The sequence below is a fragment of the Pristiophorus japonicus genome, chromosome 2, assembly GCF_044704955.1.
Source record: "Pristiophorus japonicus isolate sPriJap1 chromosome 2, sPriJap1.hap1, whole genome shotgun sequence".
Lineage (NCBI taxonomy): Eukaryota > Metazoa > Chordata > Chondrichthyes > Pristiophoridae > Pristiophorus > Pristiophorus japonicus.
The window spans coordinates 160,862,828-160,879,809 of record NC_091978.1 but is presented as its reverse complement, the minus strand read 5'-3'; the positions used below and the strand labels follow the sequence as shown (position 1 = coordinate 160,879,809).

The window sequence follows — 16,982 nt, the reverse complement described above, 5'->3', positions numbered from 1 at the left end:
GTCTGTATCCTCCTTTCTCCTAAAAGCCTGATGCTGGTTCCCACATATCTGTCAAGAGAAAACTCGGTGCTTCCACTGGTTGGAGCACCAAGCCCAGGTGATCCCAGGTACACTTCTGCATATGCTGTGCCCCTGGGATCCGTGGACCATTACGTTGCCCTCAAGTACACAGAGTCAAAGAGTAAGTTTGCGAAGGAGGGTCCCCATCAGGTAAGTTCGTATTCAATTCGGATGCCGGTGACGTATTCCATAGGTATGCCGCCGACCACAAAATCTGTCCCAATGGCTCAGAATTTGCTTGGAAAATAATGCTAAGTTTAATGCGCATGCATTATTAATGTTTAAATAATCCAGCAATTTGTGGCAAAGAAGAGATACCTCGTGAGTTGCGAATCACCACGAATTGCTGGTCGAGTTTTATCGCTCTGCCGTTAGCCTCGCTAAAATGGCAGCTCGCCCTCAACCTCCCCATAAGTTTCAAAAAATTGCTGCATTTGCACAGTAAATTTGAATTTAATTCACCAACGGAAATTTAGGGCTCATACTTAACCACGTAAGGATCCTTTTAACGATGAGATTTATATTCCTGCTGTTTTGTATGCAACTATGGACAACCTGTATCATACCGCCACCAAAGGGCATACGTGTTGGAGTCCCAAGGGATCCCAGCATCCCTTGGGAGTACTGTATATAAGCAGGCCTCCCATGCTGTGCCAACACTCTGGAGTTTGAATAAAGGAGCTAAGGTCACACTTACTCATTGTCTATAGTACTCGGTTACATTACTTTATTATGAACATAACAACTGGCGACGAGATAATGAACAATCATTCGAAAATGCAGCAAACCTCCGGTGAAACCAGTAACCAAATCGTTTGAAGAACTGTGTACACTGGTCCGGGAGCACCGAAATCCGAAGGGAAGCATTCTGATGGCGAGGTATCGATTCTACACGTGTCAACAGTCTGAAGGCCCGGAAGTGGCGAGCTACGTCGCCGAACTAAGGCGCCTTGTAGGACATTGCGAATTTGATGGATTCCTTGAGCAAATGCTAAGAGACTTCTTTGTGCTTGGCATTGACCATGAGGTTATCCTTCGCAAACTATTGACTGTTGAAACACCGAACCTGAACAAAGCCAGAACGCTGGCCCGGGCATTTATGTCCACCAGCGACAACACCAAACAAATCTCGCACATAAAGAGGTTTTGGCAACTACTGTACACAAAGTAACGTTGTTTTTAGGTAGGAATGCATATGGCAGAATGTACACGCCGGCAGCTGCACGACCTCAGATGACCCAGAGTCCGCCATCAAACGTTAATGCGAGGCAGTTAACACCTTGTTGGCTCTGCAGAGGTGATCATCGAGCTCATCAATGCCACTTCAAATACTGTATGCAAAGGCTGTGGAACAATGGGACACCTTCAGCGAATGTGCAGATGAGCTGCAAACCCTGCAAACCACCACGTTGCAGAGGAGGATCGATCTATGGCAGATCAGGCTGAACTAGAGACTCGAACCGAGGAGGCAGAGTACACCCCTTCACCATGAAATCTTCACCGATCATACTAAAAGTTGAACTGGACAGAATTCCAGTATCCATGGAACTGGACACGGGTGCAAGTCAGTCTATCATGAGCAAAAAGGCCTTCGACAGGCTGTGGTGCAAAAGGCACACAGGTCCAAGCTTAACCCAATTCATACCAAGCTAAGAACTTATACAAAAGAGCTGATCCCTGTTATTGACAGCGCAGTTGTAAAAGTCTCCTATGATGGAGCAGTGCACGAACTCCCATTATCGATTGTGCCAGGAGATGGCCCCACACTGTTCGGCAGAAGCTGGCTGGGAAAAATCCGCTGGAACTGGAACGACATCCGAGCGCTTTCGTCTGTCGACGACGCTTCATGTGCCCAAGTTCTGAGCAAGTTCCCGTCGCTGTTTGAGCCGGGCATCGGAAGTTTTTCGGGGGCGAAGGTGCAGATCCACTTTGGTTCCCGGTACATGACCCAGCCAGCACAAGGCATGTACGGTGCCATACATGATGCATGAGAAAGTGGAGATTGAGCTGGACAGGCTGCAGCGAGAAGGCATCATCGCGCCGGTGGAGTTCAACGAGTGAGCCAGTCCGATCATTCTGGTTCTCAAAGGCGATGGCACGGTCAGAATTTGTGGGGACTAGAAAGTAACAATTAACCGTTTTTCGCTACAGGACCAGTACCCGCCACCCAAGGCAGATGACCTATTTGCGATCCTGACTAGAGGAAAGATGTTCACCAAGTTGGACCTGACCTCGGCCTACATGACGCAGGAGCTGGCAGAATCTTTGTGCGAGTTGATGCAGGGTGAGGCCTTTCAAAGGTCTGTTCATGTACAATAGATACCTGTTTCGGATTTGATCGGCTGCGGCAATTTTTCAAAGGAACATGGATAGCCTGCTAAAGTCGGTTCCGCGCACCGTGGTTTGCCAGGACGACATACTGGTCACAGGTCGGGACACCATCGAACACTTGCAGAATCTGGAAGAGGTTCTAAGTTGGCTCGATCGCGTGAGACTCTGGTTGAAACGCTCGAAGTGTGTTTTCTTGGCGCCAGAGGTCGAGTTCTTGGAGAAGAATCACGGCAGACGGCATCAGACCCACCGACGCCAAGACGGAGGCCATCAAGAACGCGCCAAGACCACAGAACGTGACGGAGCTGCGGTCGTTCCTGGGACTCCTCAACTATTTTGGTAATTTCCTACCTGGGTTAAGCACCCTGCTTGAACCCCTACACGTGCTACTACGCAAGGGAGATGACTGGGTATGGGGGAAATCACAAGAGGCTGCTTTTGAGAAAGCCAGAAATCTGTTATGTTCTAACAAACTACTTCTTCTGTATAACCCGTGTAAACGTTTAGTGCTAGCTTGCGATGCGTCTTCGTACGAAGTCGGGTGTGTGTTACAAGCTAACGAATCGGGAACATTGCAACCGGTCGCCTCTGCATCCAGGAGTTTGTCCAAGGCCGAAAAGGCCTACAGCATGATTGAAAAAGAAGCTATGACATGCGTATACGGGGTGAAAAAATGCACCAGTCACTGTTTGGTCTCAAGTTTGAGTTAGAAACTGACCATAAACCGTTCATATCACTACTCTCAGAGAGCAAAGGGATTAACTCCAATGCCTCTGCCCGCATCCAAAGATGAGCACTCACGCTGTCTGCATATAACTATGTAATCCACCACAGACCAGGGCTGATGCTCTGTCGGCTACCATTGCCCGCCAGCAGGGTGGAAATGGCACAAGCTGCAAACTTGCTTTTGGTGATGGATCCAATTGAAAACGAAAAGTCACCCGTTACGGTCCGCCAGATCAGGACCTGGACCAGCCAGGATCCTTTACTGTCCCTCCATGGGAGCTGATCCAGCGTCCCAGCAGAGATGCATGAAGAGATCAAGCCGTTTCAGCGGCGCAAAGACGAAATGTCCATACTGTCTTTTGAGGGGCAATCGCGTGGTTTTGCCGAAGAAAGGCAAGGAATCGTTCATGCGCGACCTACACAGTACCCACACAGGCATAGTAATGATGAAAGCTATGGCCAAATCCCATGTGTGGTGGCCCGGCATTGACTCAGATTTGGAGTCAATGCCGGGAAATGCAACACTTGCTCTCAACTGAGCAATGCACCCAGAGAGGCACCACTAAGTTTGTGGTCACGGCCTTCCAAACCGTGGCCTAGGATCCACCTGGACTGTGCGGTCCCATTTCTAGGCAAAATATTTTTGGTTGTTGTGGATGCTTATTCAAAATGGACTGAATGTGCAATAATGTCTGTAAGCACGTCCACTGCCACCATCGAAATCCTACGAGCCATGTTTGCCATGCACGGCCTGCCTGATGTCCTTGTCAGCGACAATGGGCCGTGCTTCACGAGTGCTGAATTCAAGGAATTCATGACTCGCAATGGGATCAAGCAGGTCACATTTGCCCGTTCAAGTCCGCATCCAACGGCCAGGCAGAACGGGCAGTACAAACCATCAAGCAAAGCTTGAAACGCGTGTTGGAAGGCTGCCTGCAGATCCGCCTGTACCGAGTCCTGCTCCGCTACCGTGCCAGACCCCACTCGCTCACCGGGGTTCCCCCAGCCGAGCTGCTCATAAAAAGGGCGCTCAAAACAAGGCTCTCTCTTGTCCACCCCGATGGCCATGATCACGTTGAGGGCAGGCGGCATCAATAAAGCATGTACCATGATCGCGCAAACTTGCCATGTGATATTGAAGTCACGTGATCCTGTATTTGTACTCAACTATGGACGTGGTCCCAAATGGCTTGCTGGCACCGTCATAGCCAAAGAAAGGAGTAGGATGTTTCTGGTCAAACTGGCCAGATTCATAAACAGCCACGAGCAACCCGAAGAGGCCACCACCAACTTCGACCCACCAACACACACACAAGTGGCAATGGACATCACGATCGACCACGAAGCTGAACTCGCCATTCCCAGCAAGGCCAGCTGCCCAGCAGCCCAGCGAAGAACCAACCAACTCACTCACTCCTGCATTTGTACCGAGACGATCGACAAGGGAGTGAAAAGCCCCAGATCGTCTCACCATGTAAATAAGTGTACTATTGACTTTGGGAGGGAGTGATGTTAGGTATGTAACCATAGATTGTCTGTATCGTACCGCCACCAGAGGGCATATCTGTTGGAGTCCCAAGGGATCCCAGCATCCCTTGGGAGCACTGTATATAAGCAGGCCTCCCATGCTGTACCAACACTCTGGAGTTTGAATAAAGGAGCTAAGGTCACACTTACTCATTGTCTGCAGTACTCGGTTACATTAATTTATTATGAGCATAACACCTGCAATGCCACTTAACCTCTCCAGCCCAGAAAGGGAACAATTGAAATTGTGGAATCTCTTTCCTGCAGGTTCTAAATTGTTTTTGGAGATTTCTAAAATACAACATTTTAAATTTTATTTTAAAAATTCTTAGCTTTCCTGTCTCTTTATTCTCTCATTTTTCTTTTCCCCTTTCTTTCCCTTTCGGTACCTGATTTAACTCAAATTCACCCTGTTTCCTTCTCCGTCGTCCCTGTTTCTTTCACAATTCTTATATCTCATTGGTCAAGGAGATAGACAGTTGTTCCCATTGTGCAACACAGTGACAGATGCTCCGTTGTCCTGCTTTTCAGTTCGAATTTCTAGCAATTTGCGAGACAAAAAAAATTTGCACTGAAGGTTGAGGCAAAAAGTCTAACGGGGCATTCCATAAGATGCCCTGCTCCAGCAAATCCTGAGCCATTGTTTCTGATCTGTCAGAGTCTGTATCACATTTAGCCACTGAGTTACTGGAGGAACCCAACACTAAAGCATTCTTCACTCAGTTGTTTGAACACTTAATTCCCTGAGTCCTACATATATCCCAGTTGGGACATTTAATCATTTCTCATCTGATCTGTAGATGGATATATAACATATTACCTAATTATTCCTGGGATCTTTCTCCTGACTGAATGGGGAAGTAAACTTGGAAAGACTGATAATGAGATTCATCAAAATGGCCAGTGGCATCTGTTTGTGTCAGTTCAATTCCATGATTAGTTAGCCATATTTTTCATAGTCACCAACAATGGGAACCACCAAAAATTGGAAGGTTCACCTCTATTGTATTTTATATTCTCACCGCCTTCACATAAGTGTGCAGACTAATGCACAGGAGGCTTATTTCCAAACACAGCTTTACAATAGTAAATGCTGTGCGACTCGCACATCTTTTATTTTTCCTTAATCTGCAACTTGTTCTTAATACAGATACTTGCGTTGTTGCAGATGTAGACACTTTATCATGGAGAGAACATGTAGATCTGTAACCACGGTACTAATCTGCCCTCCAAGCTAATTAGAAGTTGCTGATAACTGAGGAAGTGTGGCAGCATTTCTTGTGGCACTCAGCCCTTTGATGGGTTTACTTGTGATACTCATGTTATTTGGGGAATTCATGTCTGTTACACAATCTTCAATTAAAAATCCTCGGGCTAAACTTCACTGATAAAATTTCAGAGCATCAGTCATGCAGAAAGCAAAGCTTTTAATTGATTTCAGCAGCATTTAGCCAGATAGATTTTGAGTGTTTACATAAGAACATCAGAATTAGGTGCAGGAATAGGCCATTCGGCCCCTCGATCCTGCTCCACCATTTAATAAGATCAAGGCTGATCTTCTACCTCAATTCCACTTTCCTGTGCTATCCCCATATCCCTTGATTCCCTTAATATTCAAAAATCTATTGATTTCTGTCTTGAATATACTCAACAGCTGAGCATCCACATCCCTCTGGGGATAGAGAATTCCAAAGATTCAGTACCATCTGAGTGAAGACATTTCTCCTCATCTCAGTCCTAAATGGCAAACCCCTTATTCTGAGACTGTGACCCCTGGTTCGAGACTGCCCAGCCAGAGGAAATATCCCCCCTGCATCTATCCTGTCAAGCCCTGTAAGACTTTTATATGTTTCAATGAGATCACCTCTCATTCTTCTAAACTCTAGAGAATATAGGCCTAGTCTGCTCAATCTCTTCTCATAGGACAATCCTCTCCCATCCCAGGAATCAGTCTGGTGAACCTTTGTTGCACTCCCTCAATGGCAAGTATATCCTTTCTTGGGTAAGGAGACCAAAACTGTACACAATACTCCAGGTGTGGTCTCACCAGGGCCCTATATAATTGCAGTATGGCATTTTTACTCTTGTACTCAAATCCTCTTATAATAAAGGTCAACATACCGTTTGTTTTCTTAATTGCTTGCTGTGCCTACATGTTAACTTTCAATGATTCGTGTACAAGGGCACCCAGGTCCCTCTGAACACCAACATTTCCCAATCTCTCACCGTTCAAAAATTGCACACTTTTTTTTTCTATTTTTCCTACCAAAGTGGATAACTTCACATTTCTCCATATTATATTCAATTTGCCATGTTCTTGCCCACTCACTTAGCCTGTCTATAATCCCCTTGAAGTCTCTTTGCATCCTCCTCATAACTTAGATTCCCACCTAGCTTTTTATCATCAGCAAACTTGGATATAATACATTTGGTCCCCTCATCCAGATCATTGATACAGTTGTGAATAGCTGAGGCCCAAACACTGATCTTTGCAGCACGCCAGTAGTTACAATCTGCCAACCTGAAAATGACTCGTTTATTCCTACTCTTTGAAGCCAAAGAGATTGAAACCGAACACAAATGGCCCACAATTTGCAAGAGAATTTGCGGTATGCTCTATTATTTTGATTTTTTTCTCTCACTCTACAGCTCAAAAAAAAACTGCACGAAAATTGCTGGAAGTGCGAGCTGATAACGGCACAGCGAGGTCAACAGAGCATCTGGATCCTTGATGATCAACGGGATCAATGGTGTATCTGCTTAACCAATGAGATTTGAGGTAACCAAGTTAACGACAAGAAGTTAATGAGGGCACAATTTAAGCTAATCAAAATAATTAGAGGGCAATGTCACATTTTGGATTTTTAAAAACTCTTTTTCTACAGATCTTGAATGAGAATTAGCTTTTAAATGCTGTGTTTTTAAAGCAAAGAGTGTTCATATATATTTGGGGAAAAAAAACACCTTGATGAATGATGGTTAACTATGTTGATCTAAATTACTACCAGTATCTTGTACCAAGTCCTGTTCATCTGTCACTCTTGTCCTTACTGGTCTACAGTGCCTAATACCCCAATGTCTCAAATTTAAAATTCTCATCCTCGTGTTTAAATCTTTTCATGGCCTCAGACCTCCCTATCTTTGTAAGCTCTTCCAGCCCTACAAACCCTGCCCCCCTCCAAACTCTCCATTACTCTGCTTTTTGGGCATCCACCTCTCCTGTTGGCCCACAACCTTCAGCCGCATAGACTCTACACTATTGAATTCCCTCCCTAGACCTCTCCTTTCGGACCTGCCTTAAAACCTACCTCTTTGAACAAGCTTTAGAATACCCCAAGCAATATCTCCTTCTTTGGCTCATTGTCTCTTTTTATCTGATTACACTTCTGTGAACTGCCTTGGGTTGTTTTACTACCTTAAAGGTACTATATAAATGCAAGTTGTCACCTTTTCCTTATCTAAGGTACAATAGAGATGAACATTTGTACTAATACTCAGTCATTAAGTTAAAATCCATATCTTTTTGCGGGTTGTCTGTCTGACTGCAAGCACTGAACTGAGCACGTGAGACTACATGACCTTGAGGAGCTGTCTAACAGTGAAGAATTTCAGCCAATCAGCTTAACGCTGCTTTTTTCTCAAACCTCCCCTTTATCCAGATTGGAACCTTTTTCCTTTCTACTTGCTGTCTCCCAAAAATGTTTTTTTCTTGCAATAACTGACCAATTGTGCCAAACAGAAATACAGCAACAGGTAGGAAAGTTGGAAAAAATTCCTCTTCATAAAAAAAAATGTCCTCTTAGGAGCTCAATGGATTTAATGAGGGAGGAGCAGAGGATTCAACCACAGATTGCTGGACCACAAGTGTGGCTGTTGTCTTAAGTAAACACACCTTATTTTGCCTATTCTCACACACATCCTGCACCATATGCCACTTGAAGCGATCAATAAACAAAATATGTAAACCGTCTGCATTTGGCTTCCACACACGCTCGTGTAAACTCTGGAAATATATTTCTTTGAGTTGGGAAGTGTGGGGGAGCCAGTCCACTAACAAATCTGCTTGGATTGGTGCCACTTGATCTGGAGACTGCATTCCAATTAGCCCACAATGGCTCAGTGTTTGTAAATGTAAATCAGGCTATTGTCACTTTCAAAGTATGTCAACAAAAGAGGGACAACTGCACCATGATAGGTGGAGGAGGTAAAAAAACAAAAGCTTCTTTTGTCTTCCCCACCCCAGTTGTGTACATATGTCTTCTAGAATTTGAAGCTTCTGGCACAGAAAATGTGTACCTTGTATTATGTAGTATTTGCAACCTGTAATATGTACTTCTTAAAATGATTACAATGCTGCTATCCTGTAATTTGTAATCTTCATGTTTTGATAAACCTGCTAAAAATTTACTGTGGAAAATGGAAGAAATTGGGTTATCTGTCCTGGGATCTGCTTTTGTAGCAGCTTTGATATTGGTTTTTGACTGTTGGCTTTCAGAGCACAGGTCTGGTCACCAGCAGCCAAATTAAAACACATTTACTGTTTACTTTATCATCTAAGCTTAGATGAAGTAGGATGGGAGGAGGCACTCAAACTTTTGAGTGCGGTATGGTATTGTGATTTAATGCTGCTGTTGTTTTTCTTCTTCTGTGGTTTCCAATGATGTTGATCAAACAGGACGGTTGATTTGCCAGTATGTTCAAGTTAATGGGGAAAAGTATATACTGTACAGTAAGAACCCAACAGCTGTGAACAAGCACTAAAGTGTTTAAGATTCAGACAAATATTGAGGACTATAAACTTTGAAGCATAACAAAGATAACATTGTTACATTTATCATGCCCATCTTTAGTTTTGATGGACTGACAAGCAAACTGGCAGCAAAATCAAAGTTTAATGAGCGTTTTGAATCATCATCTTGAGATTAAATTTAAAAATGATTAAAGGAACTTTTGTTGACATCCAGATGATCACAAAGATCGAGTACAAATGAGGAGGCCATTTGGCCCATCTAGTTATTTCTTCCAAAGAAACTTATAGCCCCTATGGAAACTTATGGCAATATGATTCCAGTGTTTTTGCTTCTACCAACTTGCACAGAAGATCATTCCAGACATTAATCACTTTTTTTTTGTGTGTAAGAAATGCTTCCTGAAATCTGTCCTGAACTGGCCTTTTACCAGTTTATCCCTTTGCTTCCTTGTCCCTTAGTTGTGGTTTGACTTGAAATAGTGCTTTGGAGTTTCCTTTACTATTCCACTATCTTACTTTATATAAAATTCCTTCTCATTTATTGCACTTACAATTAAGAGTACAGGTATCTTTATATAGTCAGCCATTTCTGGTGACTGATCTGGTTGAATCAATGAATGCAATTTATTTCAGTTAGGGCATGGATATCATCCTTGTATGCCTTTATTCCATTGCAGTTTAATTTCCGTTATCTGCTGGGGGAAAAATGTGTTTCTGTTGCACCTTTTATTTTGCTATATGTATGTAGCCACATACAGAAGTAGTTATGTGGTGTGGGGTTCCTTATTCCCAGAGTTTGTCTGAATTTATTGGATTTGTGCTTTTTGAGCTTTACTGTTACATTTCTGTCAAAAAGCTACCTTTGCAGCGTTGAATGTTTGTGTCGGGCTGTGTGTTGTGCTGTACATGTTACACTAGGCTGAGGATGGGGGGGTGGTTTCTGAGAGTTGTGTTGGTGGTGACCTACTGCAGAGAGTAACTCTGTTGGATTGAGGGTGAGGTGCTGGTACACTAGAATTCAGCAGCATTTCGTAAGCTTTCATGGCCTGTTTTAGCTGACTCAGTTATTGCTGAGCTAAGACTCGATGTTATTGCGGAGTATCGGAGCATTACTGGAAATCATAGGCAGCGTTACTGGAAATCATAGGCAGCCCCTTGAAATCGAGGAAAGCTTGCTAACTCTAAAAGTGAGTTCTCCGGTGGCTGTACAGTCCAATGCGGGAATTACAGTCTCTGTCACAGGTGGGACAGACAGTGGTTGAAGGAAAGGGTGGGTGGGAGCCTAGTTTGCCCCACGTTCCTTCTGCTGTCTGCGCTTGATTTCTGCATGCTCTCGGCGACGAGTCTCGAGGTGCTCAATGCCCTCCCGGATGCTCTTCCTCCATTTTGGGCGGTCTTGGGCCAGGGATTCCCACGTGCCGGCGGGAGGCTTTGAGGGTGTCCTTGAAATGTTTCCTCTGCCCACCTGGGGATCGCCTGCCGTGTAGGAGTTCCGAGTAGAGCGCTTGCTTTGGGAGTCTCATGTCGGGCATGCGGAAGATGTGGTCCGTCCAACGCAGCTGGTCGAGCGTGCTCAGTGCTTCGATGCTGGGGATGTTGACTTGATCGAGAACACAGACGTTGGTGCATCTATCCTCCCAGTGGATTTGTAGGATCTTGCGGAGGCAGCGTAGGTGGTACTTCTCCAACACTTTGAGATGTCTGCTGTATATGGTCCATGTCTCTGAGCCATATAGGAGGGCAGGTATCACTACTGCCCTGTAGACCATAAGCTTGGTGTCAGATTTGAGGTCCTGGTCTTCAAACACTCTCTTCCTCAGGTGATCAAAGGCTGCGCTGGCACACTGGAGGCGGTGTTGGACTTCATCATCGATGTCTGCCCTGGTTGATAGAAAGCTCCCGAGGTATGGAAAGTGGTGGAGGACCTTTGTCTTACGGATGTTTAGCGTAAGGCCCATGCTTTCATTCGCATCGGTGAAGGTGTTGACGATGGCTTGGAGTTCAGCCTCTGATGTGCGCAGACGCAAGCGTCGTCCGCGTACTGTAGTTTGATGACAGAGGATGGAACAATCTTGGATCTAACCTGGAGGCGGCAACGGTTCTATAGTTTAGTTTCACTCCAGCGGGGAGCTTGTTGAAATGGAGCATTGCAGCAAGGAAGATCGAGAAAAGCGTTGATGCGATGACGCAGCCCTGGTCTGGATGTGGATTGGATCTGTGGTGGATCCGTTGGTTAGGATCACGGCTTGCATGTCATTGTGGAGCAGGCAGAGGATGGTGACAAACTTTTGGGGACAGCCGAAATGGAGAAGGACGCTCTATAATCCCTCACGGTTGACAGTATCAAAGGCCTTTGTGAGGTCAAAGAAGGCCATGTACAACGGTTGGTGCTGTTCCCTGCATTTCTCTTGTAGTTGTTGCGCGGTGAAGATCATGTCCGTTGTACCCCTGAGTGGACGGAATCCACATTGCGACTCTGGGAGGAGCTCTTCAGCCATGGGGAGTAGACGATTGAGGAGGATTCTTGCAATGACTTTCCCAGTGGCCGACAGCAGGGAGATTCCTCTGTAGTTACCGCAGTCGGACTTGTCCCCTTTTTTGAAGATGATCATGATTATGGCATGTCTCAGATCTCTGGCATGCTCTCCTCTTTCCAGATAAGAGAGATGAGGTCATGCTTTCATGCCAACAATGCTTCTCTGCCATACTTTAGTGCTTCGGCGGGGATTCCATCTGCTCCTGATGCCTTGTTGTTCTTGAGCTGATGAATGGCCTTTTCTACCTCATGCAAGGCTGGGGTTTTGCTGAGATGGTGGCGGGTAGCATGCTGCAGGATGGAGTCGAGGACACTCTTGTCGAAGACAGAGTTTCGGTTAAGGAGATCTTCGAAATGCTCCTTCCAGCGGGCCCTGACTGCCTCAGTGTCCTTAATGAGTGCCTCTCCATTCTTGGCCAGCAGTGGGGTGGGGCCTTGAGTGCTTAGGCCGTAGTTGGACTTGACTGCGCTGAAGAAACGTCGCACGTCATGGTTGTTGGCCAACTGCTGGATCTCCTGTGCTTTCTCCATCGACCAACTATTCTTTAGGTCGCAGGTTTTTTGTTGGACCTCGGCCTTCAGCCGCCTGTAGAGCTGCTTTGCTGCTCCCGAATTGGGTTACTGCTTTAGGTTCAGAAATGCCTTGCTTATTAGCTCCTGGATCTCCTGGTCGTTCTCATCCAACCAGTCTTGGTGCTTCCTGGTTAAGTGACCGAGCGTCTCTTGGCAGGTGCTGGTTATAAACACCTTGAGGGCAGACCAGGCGCTGTGGGCACTCTGCGTCTTGGGGTCATCGAGGGTCACCAGGTTGACAGTGAGGCTCTGTTGTATAGGGCTTTCTTAACTGGGTCTTGAGTGCCCCAGCGTTGATTTTTCTACGGCATTGTTTCTGTTGCCGTCGCTGTTTTGGGCTATATTGATAATGACTGAGCGGATTAGGTGGTGATCCGTCCAGCAGTCGTCGGCTCCTGACGTGGCGCGAGTGATGCGCACGTCCTTGCGGTCTCTTGCTTGGACGATGACGTAGTCGAGCAAGTGCCAGTGCTTAGAGCGAGGGTGCTGCCGTGATGCCTTGCACTTGTCTCTCTGATGGAACAAGGTGTTGGTGATGACGAGGTCATGTTCTAGGCATTTTGTCAGGAGCAGGGTACTGCTGGAGTTGGTTTTCCCTACCCTTTCTCTGCCGATCATGCCTCCCCAGAGAGGTCTGTGTCCTTACCGACTCTGGCGTTGAAGTCGCCGAGCAGAATCAGCTTGTCGTCCGTAGGGACTCGGGACAGGGAATGTTCGAGGCTGAAGTAGAATTCCCCTTTGGCCTCATCTGTGCGTCGAGTGTTGGGGCGTACGCGCTGATAACTGTGGCGCACTGGTTCTGGGATAGGGTGAACCGGAGAGTCATGAAACGTTTGCTTATCCCACAGGGGGAGTCTCTGAGGCGGCCGACCAGCTTGTTCTTGATGGCGAAACCAACTCCATGGAGGCGGCGTTCTTCTTCTGGTTTGCCTTTCCAGAAGACGTTGTAACCTCTACCTTGTTCTTTGAGCTGACCTTCCTGTGCCCGCCGGATCACACTTAGGGCGGCGATGTCAACGTCGAAGTATCTGAGCTCCCAGGCAATGATAGCTGTGCGGTGTTCCGGTCTGTCGCTGTTGGGGTTGTCCATGAGTGTCCTGATGTTCCAGGTCCCGAACTTCATTTTTAAGGATGGAAGATGTCTGTGTGTGAGTTCTTTTAATGTTGGGTGGCCGTTGCACACCGGCTATGGCCATCCCATTGGAAGTTGGAGGCGTGTGTCAGCAGTGTGCACCCCCAGTGAGAGCTGGCAGCGTCATCTCTTCATTTTGTGTTCTCTCCTCGCGATAATCTAGCAGACATCCAAACTGGACTCCAACTGTAGGCCATTTGATCAGGGAGAATAAATTAATAAAAAACTGATCATTTCAAAACTTGAACTGTATGTGTGCAGGCTATCCTATATGTTCTCCAACTCTGATTGTAAGCTGCAGATTTTTTTCTATTGGAATCTCTAAACACTGATAGCAGCCATTAACTTGCATGCCAAGTTTTTAATAATGTACAAATTGAACACACAGCAACAGACCTGACTTGATTTTTCAGTAACTGGTCCAATTTGAGCTACATCAGGTTTAGAACACAGTTCGACACTTATCCTCGTAATAGCTGGCAAATACCACTGTTAATTCTTTGTTTTGAAGCACAAACCGTTGCCATGGCAATGATGATTTTTTAAAAAGACCGAAAACAATTCTGTTCATTGGATTTACAACCTAATTTCCAGTGGCCTGACAATGGCAATACAAGGACTGGAGAAATGCAGTCAAATGCAGGACTGAGGGATCAAGCATCATCATCATCATAGGCAGTCTCTTGGAATCGAGGAAGACTTGCTTCCACTCCTGAAGTGAGTCCTTTGGTGGCTGAACAGTCCAATATGAGAGCCACAGAATCTGTCACAGGTGGGACAGATAGTCGTTGAGGGAAGGGGTGGGTGGGATTGGTTTACCGCACGCTCTTTCCGCTGCCTGCGCTTGATTTCTGCATGCTGTCGGCGTTGAGACTCGAGGTGCTCATCGCCCTCTCGGATGCACTTCCTCCACTTTGGGCGATCTTGGGTCAGGGACTCCTAGGTGTCAGTGGGGATGTCGCACTTTATCAGGGAGGCTTTGAGGGTGTCCGCGTAGCGTTTCCGCTGCCCACCTTTGCTCATTTGCTGTGAAGGAGCTCCGAGTAGAGCATTTGCTTTGGGAGTCTCGTGTCTGACATGCGAACTATGTGGCCTGCCACATAAAAAGTAAAAGAGTAGCTAACGTAAACGTTGGTCCCTTGGAGGATGAAACTGGGGAATTAATAATGGGGAACAGGGAAATGGTAGAGACTTTGAACAAATATTTTGTATCGGTCTTCACGGTAGAAGACAATAAAAACATCTCAAAAATTGATCACCAAGCGGCAATAGGGAGGGGGGATCTTAAAACAATCACTATCACGAAAGAAAAAGTACTCCGTAAAATAATGGGACCAAAGGTGAACAAAGCTGGACCTGATGGCCTGCGTCCTAGAATCTTAAAAGAAGTGGCTGCAGAGCTAGTGGATGCATTAGCAGCAATCTACCAAAATTCCCTGGATTCTGGAGAGGTCCCAACGGAGTGGAAATCTGCAAATGTAACACCCCTATTTAAAAAAAGGAGGGAGACAGAAAGCAGGAAACTGTAGACCAGTTAGCAGAACATCTGTCATTGGGAAACTACTGGAATCCATTATTAAGAAAGCAGTAAGGGAGCTCTGTGAAGGTCGAAGACACCAGAAGCACCCCCGCAAGCGCTACAAAGATTGCATCAAGGCTAACCTCCAGTACTGTGGCATCCGACCAAAGGACCTTGAGAATACAGCAGCTAATAAAATCCAGTGGCGAACCTTCACGAAGACTGCCTGCCAGACCTTCGAAGAAAGCCGATGTCAACGCCTGCGGGACACTAGAGATAGACGACATCAGGTGGCAGCACTGTCAGCATCAGGCACATTGAACTTCCCTTGTCCGAGGTGTAAGAGACTATGTGCATCCAGAATTGGCCTTTACAGCCACTTGAAGACACATGCCATTGATGATTAGCACATCAATGTCTTTGTTGGATACGACAGACTACCAAGAGCCAGGACATTTGGAAAAGCATAAGTCAGTGTGGTTTTATGTTTGACAAATTTGCTGTAGTTCTTTGAGGATGTAACGAGCAGGGTGGATAAGGGGAAACCAGTGGATGTGGTGTATTTGGATGTCCAGAAGTCACTCTATAAGGTGCCACATAAAAGGTAAGAGCTCATAGGGTTGGGGGTAATATATTAGCATGGATAGAGGATTGGCTAACTGTCAGAGAGATGGGATAAATGTGTCTTTTTCCAGTTGGGAAATGATAACTGGTGGGGTGCCACAGGGATAGGTGCTGGGGCCTCAACTATTTACAATCTATATTAATGAATTGGATGTAGGGACCGAGTGTAATGTAGCCAAATTTGCTGATGATACAAAGGTGGGTGGGAAAGCAAGTTGTGAGGAGGACACAAATAATCTGCAAAGGGATATAGACACGCTAAGTGAGTGGGCAAACATTTGGCAGATGGAGTATAATGTGGGAAAGTGTGAGGTTGTCCACTTTGGCAGGATAAATAAAAAAGTAAATTATTTTTTAAATGCTGCAGTAAAGAGGGACCTGGGGGTCCTTGTGAATGAAACACAAAAAGTTAATATGCAGGTACAGCAAGTAATCAGGAAGACAAATGGAATGTTGGCCTTTATTGCAAGGGGGGGGGGGGTGGAGTAAAAAAGCAGGGAAGTCCTGCTACAACTATGCAGGGTATTGATGAGACTACACCTAGAGTACTGCGTACAGTTTTGGTCTTATTTAAGGAGGGATATACTTGCATTGGAGGCAGTTCAGAGAAGGTTCACTCGGTTGATTCGTGAGATGAAGGGGTTGATCTTTGAAGAAAGGTTGGGCCTATACTCATTGGAGTTTAGAAGAATGAGAGGTGATCTTATTGAAACGTTCAGATACTGAGGGGGTTCGACAAGGTAGATGCAGAGGGGATGTTTCCACTCGTGGGGGAATCTAGAACTAGGGGGCATAATTTAAGAATAAGGGGTCGCCCATTTAGAACTGAGATGAGGAGAAATTTCTTCTGATGATTTTAAATCTGTGGAATTCTCTGTCTCAGAGCTGTGGAGGCTGGGTCATTGAATATATTTAAGGTCGCACAAGTGCGACATCCCCACTTACACCTGGGAGTCCCTGGCCAAAGTCCGCTCTAAGTGGAAAAATGCATCCAGGAGGGCGTTGAGCACTTCGAGTCTCAACGCCGAGAACGTGAAGAGCAGGCAGCGGAAGGAGCGTGCGGCAAACTAGCCCCACCCACCCCTTCCCTCAACAACTGTCTGTCCCACCTGTGACAGAGTCTGTGGCTCTCGTATTGGACTGTTCAACCACCAAAGAACTCACTTCAGGAGTGGAAGCAAGTCTTCCTCTATTCCGTGGGACT

General features: G+C 46.0%; 1 protein-coding gene across 2 annotated transcripts in view; it reads left to right on the top strand.

The window, feature by feature from the left end:
* LOC139242021 (phospholipid-transporting ATPase VD-like) overlaps nt 1-16,982 on the top strand; it is a 277,618-nt gene that overhangs the window by 32,135 nt on the left and 228,501 nt on the right. Inside the window, exon 2 of one of the 2 annotated variants that reach the window (XM_070870149.1) lies at nt 7,294-7,423. The exons of the other annotated variant lie outside the window; for it this stretch is intronic. The gene's annotated coding sequence lies outside the window, so the exon portion shown is untranslated. The remainder of the gene's footprint in view (nt 1-7,293; nt 7,424-16,982) is intronic. 2 annotated transcript variants of the gene reach the window in all.